General features: G+C 46.2%; 1 protein-coding gene across 5 annotated transcripts in view; it reads right to left on the bottom strand.

Moving 5' to 3' along the window:
- Positions 1 to 8050, bottom strand: part of CDK19 (cyclin dependent kinase 19) — a 226640-nt gene that overhangs the window by 178360 nt on the left and 40230 nt on the right. The gene's annotated exons all lie outside the window — the stretch shown is intronic.

The raw sequence follows: 8050 nt of genomic DNA, 5'->3' as shown, positions 1-8050 counted from the left end.
CCCACCCCTTCTGCTGGCTGGTGCCTACCTGGTCGGCTTCCTCCCGTCCCCAGCAGCACGTGGGAAGCCAGCACAGGCCTCGGCAGGTGGGGGCCTGGCGTGACCTCTGCGGGGCAAGGTGGCGGGAGCCGGTGTCTGCCGGACCCCATGCTCCGGGGTCGCAGCGCTGAGGCACCGGGGCTGTGTGCGCAGGCGACCAGGCACCACAGTGAGAGAGGGGCTGAGGTGCAGCGGCTGCCTTGCTCCAGCCCCCCTCATGCAGCGCCGACTCGTGCGGCTGCGCTGCTCAGGGGACGAAGATGTGAAGCTATTTATTTCTCCCCTTCAGTCTCTGGGGAAGTAGCTGGCTGGATGCAGAATGGGTCCCTCCTGCTCCTGTCCACCAGCAGCTGCCATGAATCTTGCAGTAACAGGCAGGTGCAGAAGGACTACACAGGCAGGGTCTCTCTGGCCCAGGACAGAAGGTGTTTGAATATGGCTCGCCAGCCCACTAGGTGATAAAAAGTTCATGATCCAGCCCCACATTCAAAAAGGTTGGACACCCCTGGTTTAAGGGATAAAGGTCTTGCTGTGGTTTTGCAATCACTAAAGGATGAGGCTTCTCATTCTAACGCTGCAGATACGTGCACAGTTTACAATGGAGAGTAAAGAGAATTCAACTTAGGGCCCATTCTAGAGGGAAAGAACAGTCAACCTTAAGTGAAAAAACCTTCACTCTTTCAGAAGTTTAAAAAGGAAAGCCCCACCAACAGCTAGTTCATTTGACAATTAAATACTCTGAGATCACCCAATATTCATGTACACATTACTGATATGTGGCTGAGTAAGTTAGCAGTGTTACTTACACTTTTCTCTTAAGCTATGTGAAAGCATGATCAAGAAATGGCTGTTTTAACTACTCTGCCAAAGAATGAAGAAAAAACCTACTGCCAAATGATATTGTCATCTAAAATGACTCCCCAGTTATCAGAAGTGATTAACTGCATCAGTCTGAAGTCAGGGAGAAGATAAAACAGAATAGCACCTTGGAGACTACCTGGTTCAGAGATGCACAAGTTTTCATAGCTTTTCCAATTCCTCTTCCCCCACTTATGAGCAGCCCTTCAAAAACTTAAATATATTAAAAAAAACAACATTCCATGACTCAAGTCAAAACTTCTACATCATAATTAAATACCATATTTATTTATTCACATCCCAAAACAAGATGCCTGTCTTAATGAAGCATGCATGGGAAGGCAAAAGAAAAAAAAGATTTTTCCAAAGTCTTACCTGCCACAGCACAGGCTTACCACAGCTGAATGCTTTGCATGTGGAGCAGGAGCAGAGTCCACTTGTCAGCATTGCTCCCTCTCCCCTTGCTGCTAAAGCAAAAAACTACTGTCAGTTCAGCAATGGCTCAAAGAGGGTTAACCCTCTAGCTTTTGGATGAGCAGCAAGAAGAGGGAAGTGACAAGGAGTGACACTGATGAGTGTATTCTGCCCCTGGTCCATGAAGGTGGAAGGGGAGCACAGTCCCCAGCAGTCATATCAGCATCCTTAAGCCACCATAAAAATCAGTTTCCTCACTTAGTATCTTTAAAGATAATACATCTACCCAAAGAACCTTGCCTGCCTATGGCCTTAGACCAACATGGCTACAACCAAAAACCCAGTTTCCTCACTTAAGACATACAGCCCAGCTTTGGATGGCTATTGCTAAGGAAAAAGGCATGTAGTATGCAAATAAATACAGTAAGCTTTTCATTATACAGAACTATGCACACAAGGGCAATACCAGATTCCCTATGTACTTAACTAGCCAGGTTCTCACATTTAAGTAAGATATTATATGCAAGTATCCTGTTAGACTCTGAACATTATTTATTTTTTAAAATATTTGAATGTGTGATGCTACAGAATACCCAAGGAAGTCCTTTGGTAGGTTACAGCGCAAGAAATTCTATCTAATGACCTTCCACAAAGCTTTAATAATTCACCATTTAGAAAATATACTGTGACAGAGCACTTTTGGGTGTCTGCCACTTTAAGGTTGGGAGCAGGCAGCCAACAGATGCAGGCCAGCCCTGATGAGGCAGCCATTTTAGACCTAGGCCCACAGGGCAGAAGCAGCAGTCTGCTGCTGGCAGCCAGAAAAACATCACCCAGCTGAGCTGCTGCTCGGAACATCCTTGGAGGTAAGAGCAGGAACTATGGGGATGGCAGAAGGCTCCTGCTCCTGGGTATGACTGAAAAATGCACCCTGCTGGGGAAGGTTGGCCTGGTGGGGCTACCCATGGTAGGGGAGCTCCCCAGAAATGCCAGGCCAGTTGCCTCCCCAGTGAAAGGCAGGGAGGGGCACCTTAAAACCCCAGCCCCAACATCCTGGTGAGTCACCCAGACTTAGGGATGGGCACGGGGGCCAACAATGTCTTCAGACACCTGAGCCCTACAGGGGTGTAAGACCCCAGGGCCCCAGTGAGGGTGCAGTAACATGGCCTGGAGAGAGGGCAGGAGAATGGCCCCAGAGGGGGGCAGTAAAGTATGGTGAGTCCGCACAGAGTAGGGGGGTGTCATTATGACCTGAAGGACTGTGCGTAAGCAAGGTGTCGAGTAGGACTGAAGGTTGGCCCAAAGGGCTGCACCAGGGGGTGTTGCGAGTAGGGCTGAAGGATGCCTGAATGGCAGCACATGGGCCAGCCCCCATGAGTATGTGAAAGTGGAAAGTCACCCGGTGAGGGGCTAGGGGCAAAAATCAGCCCAGTGTTAGGCACAAGGACTATGCTACATAGAGTAGGGGAACACAAGCAATCTGAAGGACTGCATGTGCAGTGCCAGCATGAGACTAGTCAAGCCTGATGGCCCAAGGGGGTCGCTCAAAGGAGCAAACTAGGTTGAGAGTAGCCCAGTGAGGGGCAGTGTGCAAGAGGCCCCGTGAGAGAGGGTGGAGTGGAAGAGGCCCCAGGGAGGGGCGGATGAATGTGGCCCTAAAAGGGGCAGCGTGTGAGAGGCCCAACAGTGGATCAAGTTTGACCCAGCCTGAAGCTGGAGTGCAATAATAAACTGGATGCCATCTGCAAGGCATGGGACACAGTAAGGGGAGGTCAGAGCCATATGTAAACCCCTAGGCATCAGGGTCTTAAATGGGCAGCTGCCCATATTTTACACCAGGTTAAGAAACAGCAAGTCATAGCAGTAAAGACTGGGTGGACTGCCCTACTTAGACAGGTGGGCAAGCTGACATGAGACCCAGCCCTAAGAGTGCCCCCTTGTCACATATACACTTTTGTAGCAACAAGATTTTTTATACTTATTACATAGAATTTAAAAGCCACATAAACTATGTTATTTTACCAGACATTTTAAAAATAAAGCTGAACCATACAAGATGTGTGTTCTGCCTTAAAGTTTTCCTGGATCCAGCATTTGCCAGTTGACCTGGGCAAACTTCAAACGCAAAAGGCCTTCAAATCCTAGCAAGCAATAGACATAGCAATAGCCTCTTATGAAATTCAAACCAGAACAAAAAGGTGCGAGGTCATCTTTCAGCTTGGACAGTTTTTGACATCACTAGGTGAAAACTAGTTCTGTAAATCCACAAGGTTAATTTCTTAATCCACATAGTAAAGTGAAATAAATGCTTACCTGGTTTTATGTTAATTATTCTTTGTAAAATGCAAAAACAACCTTATTCATTGTTCCTGATGTTATTTTGTACTTTATTTGTCTCCCTCTGAATAAATAAGGCCACATGGGCAGCACACAAGTCCAAAGTTTTACCAAACACAACACGTTTCAGAGGATTTACACCACCTTAAATTTTATTAAGTATCAGAATATTTGTGTCATAGTAATTTTACAAGCAAGCTAATGGAGACCCAAAGCAATTTGCCTAAGATCACAGCAATGGCATTAACAAAAGCCAGGATGACCTAAAACTAGCCTGTTGCTCTAACCACTAACAATCACTTATAAGACATTACTTTATCTGCCCTCTTCAAAATTCAGCTAGGTTGTATATTTGTCATGGCAACTTAGTTTGAATTAATGCAAGCTTAATTTAGGTATTATCAAGTCAAACTTAATGACCTGCATTCAGGAACTGCTATGGTGAATTGCTGCTGCTTGCAAGTTTTAATAGTGACAGTTCATCTTCTAAATAATATGGAAGTGAGTACTTGTTCTACTAAGATTATACTGGACATCTAGCAACACTGTCCAGAGCAGGGGTTTGTAACCTATGGCCCACAAGCCAGATTTGGCCCATGAAAAAACTGGACCTGGCCCATGGCAGCTCAGAAAATCTGCAGCATACACCAGTCACAGTGGAGAGGGTGCAAGCACCTGCCCTGTTCAATTTAGTCTTTCCTGCACCACAGGAGGTATCCACAGGATCCTAGCACCTGGCTCTTTCTGCATCTACTGATCACTGGGGCAGGGATTGATAGGGGAAAGCTGTGTGGGGCTGTGGCCCACAGCAAGAGCTAGGTGGTAATCAGAACCCTGCCACAGCAAATAAGTTGCCAATGCCTCATCTAGAGTGGTGTAAATTGTAAAAGGCACCACACACAAACAGCACAACTCCAATGTTCCCTTATAAACAAAACTGGGCAGGCAGATGAGAGAGAAGCAACAGCAGCAGGAGCCAGTGCAGGCTCGGCTGTAGCCCACCAGGCAGGTGTGGGAGATAGACTAAGAGAGTTGGTGATGCCAGACTCTGCTCCCTGTCCCCTCTCCCCTCTTGCAGGAGCTTCTGTTGCTGCCGGCGGCAGCAGCTGCTTTCCTGCTCTTTGCAGCACACTGCAAACCAGGCCGGTAGCGCCAAGCCCCTTTCCTTTCCCCTCCCCCACCCCCTCCAACACACACACACACCTACACCCCACCCCCCTCCATACCCACACACCCCCAAAACTGTCCCACACACCCTGCTATACACATCCCAGAGATATATACCCACATCTTGACCCCTACTAGACGCATACCTCAACCACACACACACACCCTACACACATACCCACACCCCCTCATACACCCCACCCGATCATGTCCATACACATCCAACATTCCCACACACCCCACATACATCCATGTGGTACCCCAAACACACCCTACCTGCACCATACCCACACACACCCAGAAGTCCCACGCACCCTGCACCTCAACCACACACATCCTACACCCACATATAACCTCACACATGCCCCTCCTATGCCCCCATACACCGCACCTGGCACCATACCCACACATCCCCCAAACCACATACTCCCCCAACCACACACCTCCTACCCCTCCCTCCACACAATATACAAGCAAACTGCTTCCCGCCCCAAAAGGAGTACTTCCTGGGCAAGGGGAGAAACTCCCATCAGCAAAGATCAGGGGTTAGGGGGCAGGACTTCCAGTCACAAGATGGTGACCAAGGGGCAGGACACCTGCCAAGGGGCAGAGCTGCCCTTGCAGCCCTCGGCACCTCACCAAAACTCATTAAGCGGCCCTCCACCCGAAATAATTGCTTACTCCCAATACAGAGCATTAGTCCTGGCCCTTTATAATAAATCATATGAATAGAAGGGATGAAGTCTGTGCCTGACTGGGAAGGATGCTGCCAACTTTCCTACCAAAGAAGGGGGGGAAGAAGGGGGCAGGAGTTGATGCACAGATGTAGCCCTTGATCCAGTAGGACTCCTAAATTTCAAACTCTGGCACTGAGATACAAACAGGGCAATCATTAAATAGAATAGGTGATACATGTTCTCTCTGCCATTTTCCCTACTTGGGTTTTAGTGAAACAAAACAAGTTTTAACCCAAGAGTGCCCCTGCTAGTTCGTTTCCATCAACACCTTAGGAATCTATAAATGAGTATTTTGTTATTTTACCTAAAGAACTTACTGAAATTAATTTAATTTAGACTAGTTCATTTTGGGACCCATATGAGAAACTTAAAACCCTGCAATAGTAGTTTTAGCAGAATTCAATTTAGCAGAAATCTGTTCCTGCAGCAGTTATTTACAAGATTTTCTTTTTCCTAATCTATTAAGTACTTGGCTGTTTGCCAATCTCAGAAGAGAGTCTACCACAGCTATCTCCAATGCCAAAAAGTTTCAAAGTGACAATACCAAAACGATACCACATTTGCTATTCTTGCCTCTAAAAAGAATGCCTGAAGAAGTCAAGTCATTATCTTGCTGCTTTATCCCTGAAACTCCATATTTGTTACAATGGATACTGTAAGACATGCTAAGCAGTGGAGATAACAGAATGGAACAGAAATCAGGCTACCCAGATGATGAATAAGGAGGTGGCTAACAAGAGTAGTACTACATTCCGACCTTGATCCAGTAAAAGTCACAGGATTTGCATTCCATACTTAACTATCCCTGTAAATGACAAAATTATTTCTAAAGACATTAATTTTAATAGCAAAACAAGGCAGGAGATGCATCCTTAAGAAATTACAATGCCTCAAAAAAGACATTAAAATGACTGAATCCAAAGTTTAAAAGTATTATTCATACGAGTGGTCTAAAGCTCAGATGCAAATGAAAATTTGAATAATCACAGAAAGAAGCCAGTGCAAAGAAATCAGAAAGGTAATGAAAAATGGAAAGCAAATGGAAAAAAAATAGAAAATTTTTGAAGTACAGAAGTAGTTCAGAAGAAAACAAGTTGCAAACACTTGTTTTCAACATACATACCATTATGTATAATGGTTTAGACCATTATACATAAACATGTTCATGACTTGTGTTTGAAACTACTGCACCCCTTCACCCACCACAAATACTGTTTATAAGTAAAGCAGTAACAAGATAACTTCATTAAATGGTTAACCAGAACTGAACCACAAGATACAAGGTATGAACCCACAAGACAGAATTATTTTGGATAAAGAGATGATACAAAAATGAAATGAAGTAGAAAACAAAAACATAGCCTCATCTCTCAGCCTGTGGAACAACAGTTCAAATGAACTAGCAAGAAGATACCACTTGGGATACAACAAATCCTATGACAAAGTACAGCCTGAGTAGCATGGCTATCTAGACTAGTTCCCTGGAGACTTGGAAAGGGAGGAATCCTGTACTCATGACGAGTGCTAGAGCAGCGGTTCTTAAACAGGGGTATGCAACTCCCTGGGGGGCTGTAAACAGGTTTCAAGGGGTCTGTCTGGGCCAGTTGGGCCTGGCCCAGCCTGGGGAGGAGCAGCCTCAGACCCCAGGGCTAAGGCAAGTCCTAAGGAAGGGGAGGGGGCAAGCCCACCCGCCCCAGCCCCACAGCCTCCATTGTGCAGGTGGCGCTGCAGGTGAGGCTCTGCACTGCTCTAGCTCAGGTGAGTGGGGCCCCAGAGCTCCCCATTGCCAAGCCCCACCTACTGCATCCAAGGCCATGCAAGCAGAGCTGGAGAGCTGGGCCAGGGAGCAGTGGCAGCTCCACAGGGGGCCTCAGAAAGAAAATGATCGAGAAGGCCATAAGATAGAGGGCCATAAATGTCTGAGTAACATTTGTGTATCGGAAGTATTCCCTCCAATGTGCAGGGAAGGGCTGATGAATCCATGCAGTCACAGATATTCCAACCTGGCTCCAAATCTTCTATTGCATGGTGATAGCGAAAGAGCTCTGAAAAAGACATACTCCTGAGCAAACAGGTAAGACACATGCACTGGACTGCCTCAGCATTCTGGAACTTCACCACTGCTATTAGCGCAGCCTGCGGAGGTGGTGGCCAGATTTGTCACTAGCAGACTATACGAGACAATCCTCCACCTTGGGGCTGGGTGGACTAAATGAACTGATACAGTAATAGCTGTGACATATATTCCAATCAAACATAATAGCCCCTATGATGCCTTATGCTAAGAATTAAAAAGAAAAATAGATGTGGCAGAAACATTTAATTAACATACAGCAACTAATTAAGATGCCGCACCCAAGATATTCCTTTCCAGTCCTGGAATGAGTGTGGGAAGGAAATATCCCTTCGTGATGAAAGTAAGTACAAAGGACATCTTTTTCATTCAGAATGGAGAAAATGCACTGTATTTCACACTTTGTTCTTCTACTTCTGATTTT

This window comes from Alligator sinensis, unplaced genomic scaffold (assembly GCF_000455745.1).
Source record: "Alligator sinensis unplaced genomic scaffold, ASM45574v1 scaffold737_1, whole genome shotgun sequence".
NCBI lineage: Eukaryota > Metazoa > Chordata > Crocodylia > Alligatoridae > Alligator > Alligator sinensis.
This window is presented reverse-complemented; position numbering and strand designations above follow the sequence as displayed.